General features: G+C 38.0%; 1 protein-coding gene and 1 pseudogene across 2 annotated transcripts in view; both read left to right on the top strand.

Annotated features, from left to right (window-relative positions):
- Window positions 1-21,527, top strand: part of LRMDA (leucine rich melanocyte differentiation associated) — a 1,268,542-nt gene that overhangs the window by 858,712 nt on the left and 388,303 nt on the right. The window lies entirely within an intron of this gene.
- On the top strand, window positions 17,594-17,725 carry LOC132507656 (U4 spliceosomal RNA; annotated as a pseudogene).

Consider the following 21,527-nt stretch of genomic DNA (forward strand, 5'->3'; position numbering starts at 1 on the left):
TAGAATAGCCAGTTGGCAATGGAAAAGAGTTATTGTGGATATCATGGAAACTTATCTTTCCAGTGCCCTTTAGTTTGGTGTGTTCATCTGCACCTCCAAAAAGCAAGCCGAGATAAACATGCCATATCCTTTTGCTGCCAAATTAGAAGAAAGCTCTGTGCCTTCCTTCCTGAACCATTTCAAAGAAGGAGAACATTAGACTTCAGAGCAATTAAACTCACTCTAATTTACATTTGCTCAAAAATCTGGAAAAAAATTTTTGTTGGCCAGCCCCACAGTAACAGGGCTGTTTGGAAATCTAAAAAGAAAAATATTGAATGATTTTCTTAGAAGATGAATCAAATGATCTTGTAAGACCTATTGCTCTCTCATTTATCATATCAGTGCTCAGCTAAATCATATTTAGTTTAAAAAAATGGTCTTTGCATATTGTTATCTAGTATTTAACTTAATTTTTTTTCCCGAGTCCCTGTTTAATTTACCACCTTCCTCTTCACGTATACACATACGTGCTCATGCACCGTGGATTCAAATATTCTGCATAAACTAACTTTGTGATTTGGTAGCCATATTTTTTTTACGTCCATTGACAGAAACTAGTCAATCATTTCCAGTGCAACATGTTCCAACCTACTTGTGTTGATATATGTGACGGTTTGTCTAGTTCTTATAAAAACGTTGTGTATCCCCTCTGACCCTCCCTCTCCTACTTTTAAAATAATTTTACCTTCTTTTGTTGTTCAGTTTCTACATCTGCACTTTTAAAACTTGATACTGATGGAGAACTTGACTATTTCTTTTGAACTTATTTTTGAGCAGTGATGGTGTTTATCTTAGTTAAGAGGAGTAGACACACCCTCAGGGAATGCAATGAGACCTGACTGCTGTGTCAAACTGGAAGTGTGGGCGTTGTCCTGCTAACAGTCACTGAGATGAAAACGCAGGTTAGCATTTCCTTAGAGCACGTCGGGTCATGGAGAACAGTCAGAGGATTTCAAATCCCTCTGCATGAGTGTTGAGGAGGGACATCTCTGGGGATGAAGGCCCTCTCCAGTTCAAATATTGTTTGGAAAGTGGGACGACGGAAGTCAATTTTTAAATTCCATTTAGGTCATCTTCCAGAAAAGAGAGGACTTTTTTCATGGTTTCTGAGATTTGGGTTTAAGATCTGTTCTGATCTGAGCAAATCCACCCAGCAGTGAATTACTAAAAAAGATTATTTTCAAAGCACAGTTTTACTACTTTGAAATACACCTAGTAATATCAACTAGTGGCCCCCAGGTTGAGGATCTCTTTTAATGACTAGTTAAAGATCATCTGTAATTAACATACTAATTATTATAGAACAGATGGATGTAGATATGTATGTCAGGTTTGTTCTCCTAAACAGGTTAAGTATTCCCCACCTGATGTGTCTCATGCTATTAATTTGTTGAGTAAACACTGTTTTCATAGTCAAAAGATCAGTTTCATTCCAGCCTGATTATTCTAGCTATTTCAAATTAGTTTTGTTCAAATTAATGAGATCTTATTAATTAGAAAGGTGACCCAGATTAGAGATTATAGTCCTGTCATGAATGTCTCTGGGAGTGGAACTCTGTCCAGTCTGTGAGCCCTTTTGTCCCTCAGCCCCAGTGTGGGGTTCCTTGGAAGGCTTGCAAACTTCAGGGTTTTACTTGCCCCTTTGGTTTTCACTTTTGGCCACCAACTTGACTTCAGTGTATCTGTTCCCCTGGTTCTTTTCTGTCTCATTTAAACCTATTGCTTTGCCTGAAGCTTCAGTGCCTTTGTGTGTCTTAACTTCCACTGCAATCACTTGTTTGAATCACTGATGCACCGGTGTGTTCTCCGCTTCCCTAGATTCTACTCTCAAGTCATACAGCTTCCCCAGTTGGGCAAGTTTCAGGAGAAACCCTTACCTCAGCTTTTCAGCTTGTCTCTGTCTATGGCTTTTCTATCCCCCTAGACTGATGGGAATTTTTGACTTGAAGGTCAGTACTGGGAGACATCTTTTTCTGCTTCAGGAGCTGGCTTTCTCCTAATGTAGATGGTTTTGTGTTTTTTTTGTTTTTTTTCTGTAATGGATCTCAGGTACATGGAATTGAATTAATCTTAACTCTTGGTTTATGATACACTATCATCAATTGGCCCATTCATGACATTTTTTACTATATGTGTGCATTTACATATTTTTAATAATTTAAGAAGGAATCAACCTAAGAGCTAGAGAGTGAATAATAACCTATGCTTTTCTACGTGGTCTTCTTCAAGATCATCATTATCTTGAATTTTGTATTTAATATGCCCTTCCATTTAAAGAAGCTTTTTAGCACGCACACATTTATGTACCTAAATAATGTATTGTTTACTATTGGCTATTTTACATTTTTATTTTTAAAAAAAGGATGTCATACAGGATTTTTTTTCTAGGATTTGCTTTTTTAACTCAACATTGTGGTATAAAACTTAGGTTGATACTTGTAGCTACCATTTGTTCATTTTCAATACTTTATAATATTCCATCATATTAAACTATATAACAGGTTATTTTCCAGAATAAGACTGCTCTGTTGTTTCAAGAATTATTGCATTTTTTGAACAGTGCTACATGCATCTCCTGGTGCACATGAACTAGAGTTTCTCTTGAAATAGATTGCTGAGCCTTTGGGTTTGCATACCTTCAACTTTACTAAAAAATTCCAAATCATTTTCTCCCCAGTTGTTTCAGTTTTACACTCCCACCAGCAAAAGATAGGAGAGATTCTCTGGATACTCCCCTTCTCCGACACTTTCTACTGTCAGACTTCTTATCTTCTAACAATTAAGTGGGTGTAACATGTTATCTCCTAGAGTCTTGATTTGAACTTCCCTGAGTACTTAGGTGACTTTTCCAGAACTGCTATTCTACATTTCCTTTGCTTAGTAGCTCACTTTAAAGCTATATTTTTTTTTTGTTTTTTTTTGTAAAGGACCATTTGCAATTTAGCAGTCAAGATATGATTGATTAGGATATGCTCTGAGGACAGAAGAAAAGTCATTCTTATAATGCAATAGAAAAAACCTTGGCCTTGAAGCAGGAGACTCATCACATGATCCTGGCTCTGTCAGTGACTCACTGAGTGATTCAGATGAAGACACCATTTTTTTTTGGTGTTTCCATTTCCTCATCTGTTAAGGGAGGGTGTGGATCACTAAGGATATGTTCTGGTCTAAGTTTTCAGCCTTCAATAAATCATAGCTAGCATATTGATTCAGGTGTTTATCTTTTTTTTGGTTTTTGTTTTTTTTGCTGTACGCGGGCCTCTCACTGTTGTGGCCTCTCCCGTTGTGGAGCACAGGCTCCGGACGCGCAGGCTCAGCGGCCATGGCTCACGGTCCCAGCCGCTCTGCGGCATGTGGGATCTTCCCGGACCGGGGCTCGAACCCGCATCCCCTGCATTGGTAGGCGGACTCTCAACCACTGCGCCACCAGGGAAGCCCCAGGTGTTTATCTTTAAAGCATTTAACATCCATTTTCTCATGTGATCTTTCCAACACCTGAGTGACATAGGCAGAGAAAAGGTGAAATAAAAGCCTACAAATTTTTGCAGAGGTCTACGTGGTGTGTGGACACGATGTGACTATAGGGAGGCCAGGAAGTTCATGGAGCCCATAAACATCTCCCTTCTGGGCTGCCTCAGAACAGAAAATTCCACAATGACTATTTCATTGCTATAGTTCTTACAGGCCTGTGGGTTGGTTAGTCCTGTATTAAAATGCAAATGTCCCTGGAGGGGGTGGGGAGAACCTTTAAGCTCATTATCACCTAAATCTTCCACAGGGATTAATTGATCAGATCCTTTCCCTTCAAACACCTGGTTGGAAAGCAAGCCTGTGGGAATGGACACCTCGCTGATGTGAGGAAGCCCTAAAAGGGAGAAGAATGGTTGTATAGAGAGGTAGAGATGTACCTAGAAAGCCAACCAGGACTCCCTAGGGTTTGGCCAGTTGCTACTCCCCCGGGCTCTTCTCTACCCAGACCCTCAGCATCAAGCTGGTCGAACACAAGGGGTTACCGCTGCATCCTCGGAGGGCAGCATTCTATAGGAACTAACTGGAATAAAATGTGCAGAAAGGCTGCCAACCAGCAGCGACCTCTCCTGAGCCTGCAAATCATGGCCGAGAGCCAGCCTCCCAGCTCTCTACCCTTCATACTAGATGCCTTTGAGCAGAGCTTTCTCAGCCCTCCTGAGTCCCGGTCCAGTCTATAATATGGCCACTTTGAGGTGTGGGCGGGCCCTGTCCAACGACTGCAGCGGAGACATTTGTGTTGGTGCCTCCCCTGCTTTGTGTGTCATCCAAACAACGCTTTAGAACGTTGGCTCTGGCTCCCCTCACAAAGGGGGCCTGAAGGGTGATGGTTTGTGTGTTTGGGCCTTCTCTGTTTTCCCTCTGTCGCCCACACAGAAATGTGGCCCCTCCACCTCTCCAGTGACCCCCCCCCCCAAGAATACATGTCTCTACCTCAGCTGACCCTGGCCTCTTAACACGTCAGGATGTGAATAAAATACTACGGCTGTCATAACGCAAGGTGAAATGAAGTCTTCAAAACCTGTCCATTAAACGGATTTGTGTGTGTGTGTGTCGTTCTCTGCAGCCTCCCTCTGGATACAGCTTGTCTCGGTTCGTGGACAGCCGAGCTGTGGGCCTTTGTCTTTGTTCACTGTTGTGTTTAATTCCCCCCTCATTCATTAATCATCCCTTTGCCTATTTATACCAGTGGCAAGTGTAGCGAACACACTCAACTCCCCCTTTTGTTTTGGTGGCACCCTTTGTGGGGACCAAGGCAGAGCTAATTATTAACTGCGAAATGACGTTGAAACTCTTCGATCAGCGCCAAATGCTGCATCCACTGAGACACAGTTTTGTGTTCACCTTTAAGAGCTTATGGCCAAGCAACTGGGGTGGCTTTATTTAGCTGTGAGTCCAGAGAAGCAATGCCATCACTCAGATAATTAATAGAGGCGCTCTATTAAAGCTCGGCCAGGCAGCCGGATTCAGGTGCGCCGTGTACACCTTTGTACGGCCCAGTGGGGCCTCCAGACCTTATCCGGGCCAAGCAGGGAGGGCACCTTCAAGATGCAGGCCACACAAGCAACTCCAACCTTTCAGTTTATGTTTCCCATGGTTTGAAGACCTTGTTTGTCAGCTTCAAATAACGTTTACATCTTCCAGGCTGACTCTGATTTTCCTTTGCTATTAGACATTTTATGGAATCGACTTTTTAGTTGTAGTTTTTTCAGTTTGTTGCAAGGGCACAAGGGTTTGTTACTCTCACTTTCTCAGAGAGATTTTCGCTGACCACCTTTTCTAAAGTAATCCCCTAAGCCCACAACCATCCCCAATCGCCTCCTATCCCATTACCCAGTTTTATTTTTTCCATGGCCATTATTTGCAATAATTTTATTTATGTATGTATTTCTTGTCTGTTTGACTACTGGAAGAATGTAAGCCTCTGTATCCTTAGCACTTAGAATAGTGCCTGGCATGTACCAGGAGCCTGGTAAATATTTGTTGTGTGACTCAGTGAACGAATAAATGAGTGAATGGTTGGAAAGACCTTTTTTTCCAGGAAAGTAATCAGTTAGCCTTCTGTAATCACAGGCACAAGGATCCAACATTCACCCTCTGTCTGATCAACCCTGTCTTCATGACATTAGCATTTCCCACTATCCTAGAGCTGGTCCTCTGTGTTCCACCCTCTGTCACTGTTACAGAGGATCCGCAAGTCTTAACTTGACTTTTGGATAGACTCAGATCCTTTGGCTTTGTTTCTAGAATGTCCACTCTGTACTCTCCCCCAACCTGTCCTTTACCTACACATTATTTTTCCATGTGGACAGTTGCTTATTTCTAAGACATCTATTAGATGGTTCTTTGTCACTGAGATGTGGTGCCTTCTTTGTGGTATCTGTAGTTTCCATACATAAGTGGATCTGTTTCTGACTTCTTTATTCTGTCATTGGTCTAGTTTCTATTGCTGAACCAAGTCATACAGTCTTTTTTTTTTTTTGATTGAAGTAGAGTTCATTTGCAATGTTGTGTTAGTTTCAAGTGTACAGCAAAGTGATTCAGTTATCCATATATATATATTTTTTTCTTTTTCAGATTCTTTTCCATTATAGGTTATTACGAGATATTGAGTATAGGTCACTGTGCTGTACAGTAGGTCCTTGTTGTTTACTTATTATATATATAGTAGCGTGTATATGTTAATCCCAAACTCCTAATTTATCTCTCCCGCACTCCCCCGCTGTCCCCTTGGGTAATCATAAGTTTGTTTTCTATGTCTGTAGGTCAATTTCTGTTCTATAAATAAGTTAATTTGTATAATTTTTTTAGATTCTACATATAACTGTATATGGTATTAGTCTGACTTACTTCACTTAATATGATCATCTCTAGGTCCATCCATGTTGCTGCAAATGGCATTATTTCATTCTTTTTCTATTCCATTGTATATATATACCACATCTTCTTTATCCATTCATCTGATGATGGACATTTAGGTTGCTTTCATGTCTTGGCTGTTGTAAATAGTGCTGCTATGAACATTGGGGTGCATGTGTCTTTTTGAATTAGAGTTTTCCCTGGATATATGCCCAGGAATGGGATTGCAGGATTATACGGTAGCTCTAGTTTTAGTTTTTTAAGGAGCCTCCATACTGTTCTCCATAGTGGCTGCGCCCATTTACATGCCCACTGAAAGTATAGGAGGGTTCCTTCATTACAGTAGCTTTATAATGTCTTTATATATGTTAGGGTGAATTCCTCTACTTTCTTCTTCTCTAGGAGTAACTTGCCTTTTTCTGGCCCTTTGTTCTTTCATGTAAAATTCAGAACCAACTTATATTTCACTAAAAATCCTATTGGAGTTTTCATTGGAACTACACATAATGTATAGATCAAACTGGGAAGAATTGAATCGTCCCATCTATAAATTCAGAATGTATCTGTATTTATGTAGATTTTTAAAAAAATGTACAACTTGATGACATTTATATTCACAGACTTGTATAACCATCATCACTATCTAATTTTAGAACATTTTTACCACCCCAGTAGGAAACCTTGTACCCATTAGCAGTCTCTTCTCATTCCTCCTTCCTGCCAGCAGCTGATGCATACTAATCTCCTTTCTGTCTCTATGGATTTGCCTATCCTGGACATTTCATATAAATATTTGGTCTTTTGTGACTAGCTTCTTTCATATCACGTGTTTTCAGGATCTATCCATATTGTGTCATATATCAGTACTTCATGATTTTTCATGACTAAATAATATTCCATTGTATGGAACTTCTATTTTGTTCATTCATCAGTTGATACTTGGGTTGTTTCCATTTTTTGGCTATTATGAACAATGCTGCTATAAACATTCCTATAATTAGTTTTTCTTTAAGTACTTACATATTGTTGATGTTGTAAACTATATACTTTGAACTGCATTTTTTTTGTTTCTTGCTGATGTATAAAAAATCAATTGACTTTTGTGTTGATCTTAATATACAATATCCTAACTGAACTTTTATTTGTTTTCTGAGTAGATAGTTATTTATCAAAAAATTAGAGGTTTGTTTCTTCCTTTCAATTCCTTATAGTTTTCTTTTTCTTGTATCATCACACTGTATAGGGCCTCCAGTGCAATGTAGTAGTGGTAAGAGAGGGGCATTTTGTTTTTAGTTTTTTTGAGATACAATTCACAAAAAAATTCTTATAACATAAAGGTCACTATTTTAAAGTGTCAAATTCTTTGGCTTTTAGTATAATTACAAGTTTGTATAACTATCACCACTATTAAATTCTAGAAAATTTACATCATCCCAAAAAGCAACCCCATAACCATTTGCATTCACTCCCCAATTTCCCCCTTCCTTCAGACCCTGACAGCTTATAATCTGCTTTCTGTCTCTATCAATTTGCCTTTTCTAGGCATTTAACAAAGATGGAATCATACAGTATTTATCCTTTTGTGTCACACTTCTTTCACTTAGCATAATGTTTTCAAGGTTTATCCATGTTTTATCATGAATCAGAACTTTATTACTTTTTATGGCTAAATAATATTCCATTGTATGGATATACCATATTTGTTTAGCCATAATTCAGTTGATGGACATTTTGGTTATTTCCACTTTTTGGCTATTAAAAATAATGCTGCTATGAATATTTTTGTGTAAGTTTTTGTATGAATATGTTTTCCATTCTCTTGGGTATACACTTAAGAATGGAATTTCTGTGTTATATGTTAACTCTATGTCCACTTTTTTGAGGAACTGCAAAATTATTTTCCACAGAGGCAGCACCATTTTATATTCCCGCTAGCAATGTATGAGAGTTTCAGTTTCTCCACATCCTTGCCAATATTTGTTATTTTTCATTTCTTAAACTCATTTTGGTTTTTATTTTTATTTCTCTAATGACTAATGATATTATCTTTTCATTTGCTTATTGGTCATTGTATATAGTATTTAGATAACTATTCAAATCCTTTGCACATTTTTAAATTGAATTATTTATATTTTTGCTGTTGAGTTATGAGTTCTTCATATATTCTGGATATTAAACCTTTATGAAATACATGATTTGCAAAAATTTTCCCCCATTCTAGAGGTTGTATTTGCACTTTCTTGATAGTATCCTTTTTGTAAAAGTTTTCAATTTTGTTGCCATCCAATTTATCAATTTTTTCTTTCCTTCTTTGTGCTTTTGGTGTCATATCCAAGAAACCATTGCCTAATCCAAGGTCATAAAGACTTATGCCTATGTGTCCTTCTAAAAGTTTTGTAGTTTTAGCTCTTATATTTAAGTCTTTGATCCATTTTGAGTTAATTTTTGTATATGGTGTGCATTGGGGGTCAAATTCATTCTTTTGCATGTGGATATCCAGTTGTCCCAGCACTATATGTTTAAAAGACTAGAGAGTAGGCATTCTTTTTTTTTTTTTTTTTGCGGTACGCAGGCCTCTCACTGTTGTGGCCTCTCCCGTTGTGGAGCGCAGGCTCAGTGGCCATGGCTCACAGGCCCAGCCGCTCTGCAGCATGTGGGATCTTCCCGGACCAGGGCACGAACCCGTGTCCCCTGCATCGGCAAGCGGACTCTCAACCACTGGGCCACCAGGGAAGCCCAAGGCTTCTTTTTTATCTTAAAGAACCTGGTGCCTGAAAGCTTCTGAAACACTGGGTTAATTAGGATATATTTTCAGTATCAGCCAAATAGAACTTCATTTCTCTCTTACAGTATGGTCCAGACATAGCAAGGCAGAACTGATACAGTGGTTCTACCATGGCAGGGGCCCAATTCCTTCAGGTTTATTCATGTACTGTACTTACAGTCTTTGTGGTGAAGAAGAGTACCTCCCTACAGCTATATTCCAGTCAGAAAAGATGGGAAAAGAAGGAGAGAGTAGCATGTTCATCCCTTTTAAGGGTATTGCCTAGGAGATATATAAAATTCTTCTGCTCTAAGTCCATTTGCTAGAACTTATTCACTTGACTTCACCTATCATCTAAAACCTGGCATTTCTCTTACTAGAGAAGTTGTTCTGAATAATATTTTGTTAAATAAATGAGAAAAGCTAAGTCAAAAGAAGACAATATGGAAATAGATTACCCTTGATCAAGATCACCAGGTCCAAGTCTTTGGTGATCTTTAAGGAAAAGAACATGGACTGGGTTCTCCAGAGAGTCATGAACTCATATTTAAGGGATGTATCACTGTGGGGTGCTCGTAGTTTTCCATCGGTAACCTGAAATATAGGATGGAATGGACATGTCTTAAATCTCTCATCTCTTCTCCCTAAGGGCTATCAGAAGAGGTGCTTCTATCACCTAAGAGGAGGGATCATCAGTTGCTTATTCTGCCTAAGGGCAGACTTCCCACTTACCTGAAAGCTACATTACAGAAGAAATATATTAGTATAGTAGACACTACCTGTATTCACCAATATCTGTTGTTTTTTTTTTTTTTTTCTTTTCTGAGCTGAGGTGTGAAAAGATCCTGTGCAACTTTTCAGTTACTCTTCTTCCCAGCTGAGGTCATCTTGGAGGACACCTTGTGTTTTGCTGTGGTGTAGTCACAACATCAAAGTAACTGGATTACTAGACAGCTGCCCTGGACAGTCACTCAGACCCACAGATGATACTGTTTTTTTTATGCTGTGGTGCTCAGATTTTGGGATTTCCTAGTCTATTCTGACTGTTTCGTTTAGCAAGTATTTTTCAGCCTCTAGGTATGAACAGGAACAAAGCTGTCAATTATGGAGTCCTGGAATGCATTGAAATAGGAAATGTCTCTGCTCAGATACCTTATAATGTAGCTAAACTGTCCAATTATAGCAATGTAAGGATAATCGTAAGCCAAGTCTAATATAGAACTGTGTTCTTAAAAGAGTGATTAGTGTTGGATGTGATTCATCTGGGAAGACTTCCTCTGAGAGGGGGAAAAAAAATCACTTTCTCCATCTGTGCTGGAGGAAAGTAACTCAAACATAGTCAGGAAAAGTGGATTTATACAACGTAAATGGCTAAACCTGACAGCCTCTGGCTGATTGAAAGTGTCAGTGTTATCATGCTTAGGTCAATGGGGCCTTTTAACTTCTTGTCGGAGTTGTTCCTCCCAGAAAGCACAGCAACCAGCCTTCTCTAAGGGCTCAGAAGCCCTGGAGGGCATCTCTTTGGGCCCCAGTAGCTTGCAGCAAGCTCATGGGTGTTGGGAACTCATAGTTATGCATTTCATTTCTCTTATATGGACAAAACAGATTGTTCCCTTCCTGAATCAAAGTGAGCTGAAGACCTTTCCCACTTCTTCCTGCTAAACTTCTTTATTTCTTGTATAAAGAAAGCCTTCTAAACCAGGCCCTGGTGTCCTCTCCCTTCCTACAGACTAATGGTAGGTCTAGACTCTAGTCATGACTTTCTGTAAACCATCTTCAATCATTATGTATATTTTTAGGTGTCTGTTTTATATACTTCTCCAAATTTAAGGCCAGGAAGTACATGGTCCTGTGTTTTTTAGCTTGAGTCCTTAGCTCAGGGTCTTGCAAAATGAAAGCTGATATTAGTTTTTAAAGAGGTAGTGCCACTAAGAAGTAATAGAAGACATCATTAGAAATGGCAAAATCAGTAACACGTCACCACCATTAATATTACTAAGGATGCAACCGTTTTAAAAAATAGATTCAGTGATACTCATTGAGTATCAAAGCTGCAAGAAACCTTGAAGATTGTGTTGAAATCTCATCTACTGCCATTGGATGTACATTAAAAATGTTATTACTCCCAGTAATCCAGCAATTCCCACACACAGCTGTATGTCCTAAAGAATCTTGCATATATGCATAAGGTGACATTTATAAGGATGTCCATTATATAACACTGTTCTGTGGAAAATTGGAAACAAAACAGATGTCCATTAATAGGGGATTAGATAAGATGCAGTCTATTCATGAGGTGGAATTCTAGACAGAAGTTAAAATGGATCAGTGGGAAGAGATCTTAAAGTCACATGGTAAATAGGAAATATATAAGTATCATGCCATTTATTATCAAAACAATAATCTTGTTTCTGGATAAGCATACATGGTGAAAACTTTAAAAATTAATTTCTGTACTTTATATTTTAATTTGGAAAAATATATTTTAAACCCTTTATGCTAAAACTAAAAAAAACATCTAACATTCTTATTTTCACATGAAGAAACTGACATCAAGAATTGTGCTGGCTGTGTGGACAGTGTTTGGGCCCTACTTTGAATAAAACAAATGTTAAAAATTTTCTGAGATTATCAGGGAAATTTGAACACTGACTAAATATTTGATATCAGAAATTGTAACTTTTATAGGTGTCATAATGATGTTGTGGTTATATGTCTAAAATTTAGAAGTCCGTATCTCTTAGAGATACCTAGCCATATATATGGAAGAAATTGTATGATATCTGGGATTTGTTAAAAAGAAATCTGCTTGAGAGAAAAGCAAATGGATGGAGGTGGGTATAGTGGAAATAAGATTAGCTGTGTGTTCACTTATGGATACTTGCAGGTTCATTATACTATAGTCCCTATACTTACGAATACAAATTTTTTTGGAAATGCCCCAAATAAAAAGTTTTAAATATCAGCGTTAAAAACAAAACTAGGATCTAGAACCAGTACTTTTCTTCATAATGCATCCCACTGAGAGCATAAATAGTTGGACTCCCTTGATTATTCAGAATAAGCAAGGGTACCTAAGCAGGTTTTATGGAAAATGATATTGTTGCTAGAGAAAGTTTCACACAGAGAGTGATGTTTATATATCAAAAGTAATTCAAAGTTGAGCCATCAGTTCTAGTTGAGGAATATCTGGGATTTCTTCTTCTTTCCAAACATGCCACAGTAACAAAGCCACGTGACTGAGTGTGTGGGGCCTGAAATATCTGTAGGCAACCACGGAGGGGTGGGAGGTTCCTCATTCCAACTTTATTATGTCCTGAGAAACTGTTGTGATAAGAGAAAAGGCTAAAAAAATAAATGAGAGATAACTGAGATAATGGAAAAAACAGAGGGAAACAAGACAACACTCTCCACTCTTTGGCTTGAGAAATTTATTATGCCAAGGAAGATAAATTGGAGAAACATGAAAAGGGAAGGAGATCTTGTCTCTCTGCCTCATGTATTTCTCTTTAAGTGAATGAGCAATAATACAGAAATAAAAGAGTTCAAAACAGAGCTGTGTGCTCAGCCATGTTCATGTCCAACTAATGATTTTCAACTTTGGCAGAAGCCTCATGTGTTATACTTGAGCAGTTTTCTTGATTTTGAATTATATCTGTAATTCATCCTGATCAGAATGTAGCTGGGGAGCCAGCAACCGTTTGCCAGTCAGAAATGAGAATGCCGGTCATATGCTGACACCAGGCTTCTTTCTACGCATCAGAAATGCCTATGGTGTCATCAGTTTGGACAGCTTTGGGAAACAAACAAACAAAACTTGTGAAATCAGTTGCTTGGAGTAATCTTGGCCAATAAATTGTCATATTACATATTTTCTTTTCCTACCAGGCTGTTCAGGTATTAGAAAGACACAGTCCAAGATCGTCAAACTAAAATACATGCAACAAATGATGATGGACAGGGAGGGTGCTGATGAGGCCAGGGGTCTGTAAGTGTCCACCTGTCCTTCTTGCCTTATCTTTTTTTTTTTTTTAAAGACTTTATATTTTAGAGCAGTGTTAGGTTCACAGAAAAATTGAGCAGAAGTTATAGAGAGTTCTCTGGTACCCCAAAGTCCACAGTTTACATTAGAGTTCACTGTTGTATATGCTATGAGTTTAGACAAATGTATAATGACATGTGTCCATCATTATAACAGACAGATATATTTAACAGATATTTTCTTATTTTACACAGTCATCTGTAATTCCCTTTGTCACTAAATATCTGTTTAGGTCCATGTCGACCCACCTTACATTTTGATAACATTATAGAATCTCATGAACATCTGTACTTTAATTAGAAATACTTTATTGATAGACATTTAGTTTTTTCGTCTACATATTTTATCACAAAAAGGGTACAGTAAATATTCTTGCTCATATATATTGCCATTTCATGTACAAAGTTCTGGAGATCATATGTATAACGTTTAGTAGTACAGTAAAAAGATCACTGTCTTTAGAACCATAAACATTTTTCTTTCAATTACAGTTACATCATTTGCAATTTAAACAACTTTGACCAAGTGAAACTATAGTTTCATCATCAATAAATTGGTGGTAATGATAATCTCTTCACAGGATTCTGAAGATAGAATGACGCATATAAAGTTTATTTTATATTTTTTCTATTTTTTATTTATTTTTTAACATCTTTATTGGAGTATAATTGCTTTACACCTTTTAACGGGACAGAGGAAGATGAAGGGGAATGAGATAGGACCAGAGTTGGTGCCTTAGAAGATTTAACTCAAGAGCCCTTGCTGTTGCCAGTGCCTCTCAGTGAAGGCCACGGGAGGAAAATCAGATTCCAGCACTCTCTGTTTTTAAATAGCAGCTGAGTTTTAGTTCAAGATTCAGAGAGCTTACTTTTTTTAGGGCGTAAAAATATTCTTCGATAACAACGTGTACAGTCTTGGCTCACTGTTTCTTTGACTTTACTTCTAAATAACCCCAGCTGACAGGTCATTCCTGTCAGTCAGTCACATGTGGGTTTTCTTAAGTTGAAGCTAATAACCCAGAATGTTTGTCAGTCCTGTGTGTGTTGCTTATGTGTCCTTAAGCTTTGTTAAGGTACTCAGTGTTGTGGTGTGTACTTTGGGATAGAACTAAATTGTTGTGGGATGATGATTTCAAGAAACAGCCTTTTATAAGGACAAGTTGTTTGTTTAGGAAGGTAGATATGTAGGTAGGTAGGTAGGTAAGTGGATGGATGGATGGGGGCAGGGAGGGAGGAAAAAAGGGAGGGAAAGAATGGAGGGAGGGAAGGAGGGAGGGAGAGGGAAAAGAGATAGAAAGAGAAGGGGCAGGATCACCAGCAGCGTCAGACAAACCCATGGGTTCCAATCTGGACCCACCATTCACTAGCCCTGTGAATTTGGGCAGTTTATTTAACAAACCTCTTTGAGCCTCAAGTTACTTATGTAGAAAATGCAGATAATAATATCTGGCTTGCTGGGTTGTTATGAGGCTTATAGGTAACGGTACTTTTGTTAAACATAAGAAAATGAAAGGGAAGGATAATGTATTTTTAAAATGAAAAACTTTCCCCCAAAGCAAATATGTTCATAGTTCTGTCATTGTAATTCCAGGTTTTAGTTTTATGAGAAAGTTCAGAAAAGGCCAAAAGACAGTTCCCCAGTCCCAAATAAACACATGGGAAATTATGTTAATAACAAACTGTGAGTTTCTTGTAACAGTAGTGACATTATTGGAACATAAATGGCAGCTCAGTCAGCATCTCCTTGTAACTATATCAAAGAAAGACAGTTGTAGCTTTGTTCTCGCTTGGGGTTTAGCTGCTTGTTGATGGATATTATCATTTTTAATGTCAGTAAATAATGCGATGTCAGATAAATGGCCTATTTCCTTTCTGTGGATAAGGCTCATTTATCTTTAGGGAGCTTGAGTGAGGAGAGAAATCTGAGCAGGACCAAGGGTTTCTGAATAGGCAGGATGGGAAATATCTTATTAACCCTACTTAATGTGAGTCCCAGCCAGTTGGGTTCAATTCTAAATGTATGTCTGATAAATCAATGAAAGTGTGTGCTTTTACCATTGACTGTGTCTTACTGATTGGAGAGAAACAGAAAGTAAACATTTTTTTCAAGTTGAAGAAAATGATACTGCTCATGAAGCATACTGCACAATTAGTATCTAGAAGACGTCTTTCCATAAAACGCACACCTGGCTTAACCCAATCTATCGCTAGTTTGAGAAATCATAATGGTATAAAATTAAAGATCAGAAAGATGTGTGTTTTTTTTTTTTAAGATGTTGGGGGTAGGAGTTTGTTCATTTATTTATTTTTCCTGTGTTGCGTCTTTGTTTCTGTACGAGGGCTTTCTCTAGTGGCAAGCGGGGGCCACTCTTCATCCCGGTGCGCGGGCCTCTCACTATGGCGGCCTCTCTTGTTGCGGAGCACAGGCTCCAGACGTGCAGGCTCAGTAGTTGTGGCTCACGGACCTAGTTGCTCTGCGACATGTGGGATCCTCCCAGACCAGGGCTCGAACCCGTGTCCCCTGCATTAGCAGGCAGATTCTCAACCACTGCAGCACCAGGGAAGCCCAGAAAGATGTGTTTTAATTGACTTTACTGTTAATAGCTTTGGGGATCACAAAAATAAGAAATATAGTAGTGTTAAAGAAGTTCTGGAATCATAAGAGATTCTCATGATTTTGATTCCTGGGCCAAAGTGTCTGATTCCTCCTTACGATAACCACTGAAAAGCCCATATGTTTTATTTCTGAGGATTACTCTCATGAACCCATTGTCTCTGTTTTGTTATGTAAATGACTATACATTTAGCTAAAGCCATGGGAATGCCATCTTCTGTGATGGGAGATTTAGTCAAGGCAAAATGAGGACGATTCGCTTTTCTGGAGACTATCAAATAGGGTGACAGTCATCCCGATGAGTTTTTCTTAATGCAGTAAAGATCACTTTGGGGCATTTCCTTAAAAATCCCTCTAGTGCTTTCTAGGGCTATTCATGGAATCTCAGAGAACCAAGGCTGGGTGTTTCTCTAGAGATCACTTAATGCAAATATCTAATTTTTTTTGTAATGAGAAATCAGAGGTAAGGAATTTGCTCTAGGTCACAAGGTGAGTTTGCAGTGTAGGAGACTGAATACAGAGACTCTTTGTCTTTACTAAGATTTATCTTTTGTCAGATATTGAAATGTCTGCTAATGATTTGATGATTTAAAATCTGTTTGAAAATTTTACAGATTTATTTTTGTCAATTTCATCAACTTGTAGAGTTGGCAGGGAGGGTAGGGTGGGTATCTATTTTACTCTCCAATGAGTAGTGTCCACAAAGACAGTCTGTCCACCTGTTTATCTCGAATAGGGGTCAGCAAACTAAAGCCCATGGGCCAGATATGACTAGTGGCCTGTTTTTGTACATCTGAGCTAAGAATGGTTTTTATATTTTTTTTTAAGATTGTTTAAAAAAATAGAAAAGAAGAACATGTGGTGAAGACTATGTGTGGCCCAGAAAGCCTCAGGTATTTACTCTCTGGCCCTTTACAGAAAAGTTTTGCTGATCCCTGGCTAGAATATTCAGAGAACGAGCCTCTGTGACCTTCCTTGTAGGTAACACAATACTTTTTTGTTTTGTTATTTTATATTTTTAAAATTAGCATCACAGATTGCAGGAAAATAGAGGACCTAATTTGAAAGGGTACCTATTTAGGGTAGATAGAAAAAACTTAAGGAAAAGTTTTTTGACCTCAGGAATAATCCACCTGCTTTATGAATTATAAATTAAATACCGAGCTGAAACGTGCTCAAATGTCTCTCTCTTCTTCCACAAAATTTTGCTGACTTTTTAGCCACAGGATTTTGAATTATATAGTTTCTCACCAAACCACATCCATTTCCTGAACCACCTCAAAATAGTTTGTGCTCCAGGAAAATCTGGTTAGGGAGTTCATGTACCACATTACTGGGAACCCATCTGGGTCATGCTGGGTTTCCCGTGTCGATTAGGAGACCATGTTTTGGTGCCTGTACAGAAAATGTGCCTACGGGTAGAATTATGTGCTGAAATCCTCGTGACTTCGGTTTCCCGAGCTAGGCATTGGCTGTCTTCAGCTTCCTTGCCTTCCTTCCTTCTTTAGTGTTTTGAACAACTTTGTTCAAATGTAATCATTGTTCTGGAACTTGGTGAACTTGACGATTATATTTGGCAGTTTCGGTTTTCTTACAGAGTTTTTAACACATTTATTTGGACTGAAAATGGAAAACAACATCAGAAATTCCTTTAGGAAAGGATAAAAGACAATTATTAAGGCACAGAAAAATATTCACCTATGTATCTCTTACTGTAATGATGTTTTACTAAAAAAATTTATTGTAGCTTTGCACAGTGGCAGTATCATAGCCAATGAGGTTTATCTGAGGCATGATTATTGCTAATCAGCTTAATCAGAAACTTTGGAAAATTGTAAAGCACTATAGAATTTAAAGAATTTTTCATTCAATAAAAAAAAATTCAGTGTAAAGTGACCAGATCTATTTCCATATCCTTCATCCCCACATTCTTCTGCTTCACATTCTTAAATTTAGATCTTAGTTTATAACATTGGTTTTGGAATTCTATGCATTCCACAAGATTCACTGTTTCTTCTTGGAGTCAAGACATAATGTAGAAAAAAACTGAAATTATAAAGGCATTCATGATAGAGGTGTTTTATGAATTGTGAATGACAAGGTAGGGAGGAAAGAAAGAAATACAAGAAGGGGAAAATAAAACGTATCACAGAAGCCGCATTATATGGGAAGTTAAGAACTATTGATAACCCATCTCCCATTCCTTAGAGTAGCTCCCTCCAGCCTGCACCATAGTAATCCTAAAATTATTGTCAGGAAAATTTGGTCCAGGTACTGCAATTGGATAAAATCTGTTGCTGATATGATTCTTTGGCATAAAACTAGATCTTGTTGCTACAACTAGCCATTCCTCACTGTTTTCAGTTCCCAGAATAATTCGGCTCAAGGAAGTATTGACATTTATGTCTGAATCCATTCATTCTGTGAGAGGAATTTCTTTAATCCTCTTTCAGCCACAGTCTTTGGAGCCCCTGAAGTGTTCTTCCCCTCACCGATGGAAATGGCTTTTCCTGCTGCTTGTCCCGTTGGAGGTTCTCTTCTTTATCCCACTGTTGGAACAGTCCTTCCATTAGAGCAGATAGGAAACTGGTATTAGGACTGATGATTAAATACCTGAGGCTCTAGATTAGCATTTCTGAGGAAGAAGGATGCCTTCATTGGAGTTTTCCTCAGCAATCATCTGAGGAGACTCAGAAGCAAGGATGGTTTAACCTCTGTGTATCATCTGTGGAGATCTAGTCTTAGCCAGAAAATCCTCTTGGCTTATGGGTCTTGAAAGTAAGCAAGCTCAAGGTTTGGTCAAGTTCAAGTGCTCAAGGTTTTAGAAGTTAGTGAAAAAAGATTGTAGCCCAGTTTGACTAATAGAACTGGTAGACACTCAACAAATGGTTTGTAATAAGAGAAGAAACTCTTGTCATTTCTGGTGGGACAATTCTCCAGTGAGTGAGGCTGGCCCATGCACTGTAAGAGGGTTAGCCTCCCATTCCTGTCCACTGACTGTAAATAGTGCTCCACAGTCACTGGAACAACTAACAACAACAACAACAACAAAACCCCACAAATTTTTAGTCATCTCATAATGGAAAAATAATGCTTCCAGTTGAAAGCCTCACCTCTGGACAATGACAATTTTTCCAATGAAGTTTGCTATAACCTGTGCCTGGGGATATTCAGAGAGGAAGCTGTAAGGTAAAATAATCAGGGAGTTGGGCTATAGACTTTGAACCATTTGTTCGATTGATTCTGGTCTCTTACAAATTGCAGGTCATTTTATTGCTATGCAGAGCTCAGCAGGGGATTGGTGCTAGAAGAGTAAGAGCAGTCCCTTCACTATGGGGTCCAGGAAGGTAGGGACCAGGCTGGCCAATGTGTTTTAGACTCGGAGAAACTCTGAATTTGAAGAAAACTGAAACTAATTCATCCAACCTATCACACAGTGGGGGAATGCCTTGGTAAACCGCACATCCTTAGTATATGGCCATACATCTATCTTCAAGTGTAGGCCAGGGGGTTATAACAAGTTCCTGAAGATTCTTACATTGGGGCTCTGAGACTGGTCTCTAGGAGATATGAATTTGTTCATGGCGGACATTGGTTCATTGGTTATGAGCCAGACTGTTAGAGTTTAGTTCCTGCTTCCGCTACTAACTAGCTCTGTCTTGAGCAAGTTCCTTTACTTCTCTGGGCGTGCCTCAGTGTCCTGTCTATAAAGTGAAGATAATACTATAAATCAATCTCACAGGTGCTTTTGGTATTCAGTGAGTTACAACTCATGTCATGCTTAGAAAAGTACCTGGGACTTAGTAAACATAAATATTAGCTATTATTAGTGTATGTACTAAATTCAAGACCAGATTAATATTTAGTTTTGTCGCATTGATAGAAGTACATTTGCTTCCTATGAGGTGGCAAATAGTTTGTGTTGATTTGTGCAGCTACATCTGTACCTAAAGAGAGAAGCTGGTTTTAAGACCTTTTGTCCCTAAATTTGTAGCCTGGCTTTCTTTTTTCTTTGTTTAATGGAGTATTTTTTTCACTTTACTAAGATATAATTGACTTACTGTATAAGCTTAATGTGTACAACATGTTGATTTGATAGATTTGCAAAATGATGACCACCTCAGTGTTAGGTAACACCTCCAACACGTCACATAATTATTATTCCTTTTTGTGGTGAAGACATTTAAGATCTCTCTTATTAACTTTCAAGTATATAATACATTTATGTTAAATATAATCACAGTGCTGTACATTAGATCCCCAGAACTTATCTGTCTTTGAATTGGAGGTTTGTACTCTTTGACCAACATCTTCCCCTTTCCCCTACTGAACACTTTCTGGTAACCACCATTCCACTTTCTGTTTCTAGGAGTTCAGCTTTTTTAGAGTCAACATATAAGTGGTATCATATTGTATTGGTCTTTCTCTGTTTGGCTTATCTCACTTAGCATAATGCTCTCAAGTTCCACCCATGTTGTTGCGAATGGCATGGTTTCCTTCTTTCTCGTGGTTGAATAATATACCGTTGTGTGTGTGTAATAATATATGTACGTATATGTATTTGTATATATACATATATATCTCACATTATCTTTATCCATTCACCTGTTGATAGATACTTAGGTTGTTTCCCTATCTCGGCTATTGTGACTAATGCTGCAGTAAACATGGGAATGAAGATATCTCTTCAACATCCTGTTTTCATTTTCTTTGGATATAACCCAAGAGTGGGATTGCTGGATAATATGGTAGTTCTCTCTTTACTTCTTTGAGGATGCTCCATACAGTTTTCCATAGTAGATGAACCAATTTACATTCCCACCAACAGTGCACAGGGTTCACTTTTTTTTATATCCTCACCAACACTTGTAATCTTTTGTGTTTTTAATGATAGCTGTTTTAACAGGCATGAGGTGATATGTCATTGTTTTGATTTGCATTTCCCTGATGACTAGTGATGTTAAGCTTTGTTTCATGTACCTTTTGGCCATTTGTGTGTCTTCTTTGGAAAAATGTCTTTTCAGTTCCTCTGCCCCATTTTAAATTGGATCATTTGGAGTTTATTGTTGTGATACACCACATTAATAGAATGGAAGATAAAAATCACATGATGATCTCAATGGATGCAGAAAAAGCATTTGACAAAATATAACATCCTTTCATGATAAAAAAAAATACTCAACAAATTGGGTATAGAAGGAACACCTCAACATAATAAAGGTCATATATGACAAACCTACAGCTGACATCATACTCAATGGTAAAAGGTTCAAAGCTTTTCCTCTAATATCAGGAACAAGATGAGGGTGCCCACTCACACTACTCTTATTCAATATAGTACTGGAAGTCTTAGGCAGAGCAATCAGGTCAGGTAATACAAAGATATCCAAGTCAGAAGTGAAGAAGTAAAATTGTCTTTGTTTGCTGATGATATGCTCTTATATGTAGAAAATTCTAAAGACTACCAAAAACTGTTAGAACTAATCAATGAAATCAGTAAAGTTGCAGTATACAAAATCAACATACAGACATCAATTGTGTTTCTATACACTAACAATGAAATATCTGTAAAAGAAATAAAATAATCCTATTTACAGTAGCATCAAAAATAATGAAATACTTAGGAATAACTTGAATCAAGGAGGTAAAATATCTGTATACCACAAACTTAAAAGGCTG

This window comes from Lagenorhynchus albirostris, chromosome 16 (genome assembly GCF_949774975.1).
Source record: "Lagenorhynchus albirostris chromosome 16, mLagAlb1.1, whole genome shotgun sequence".
Lineage (NCBI taxonomy): Eukaryota > Metazoa > Chordata > Mammalia > Artiodactyla > Delphinidae > Lagenorhynchus > Lagenorhynchus albirostris.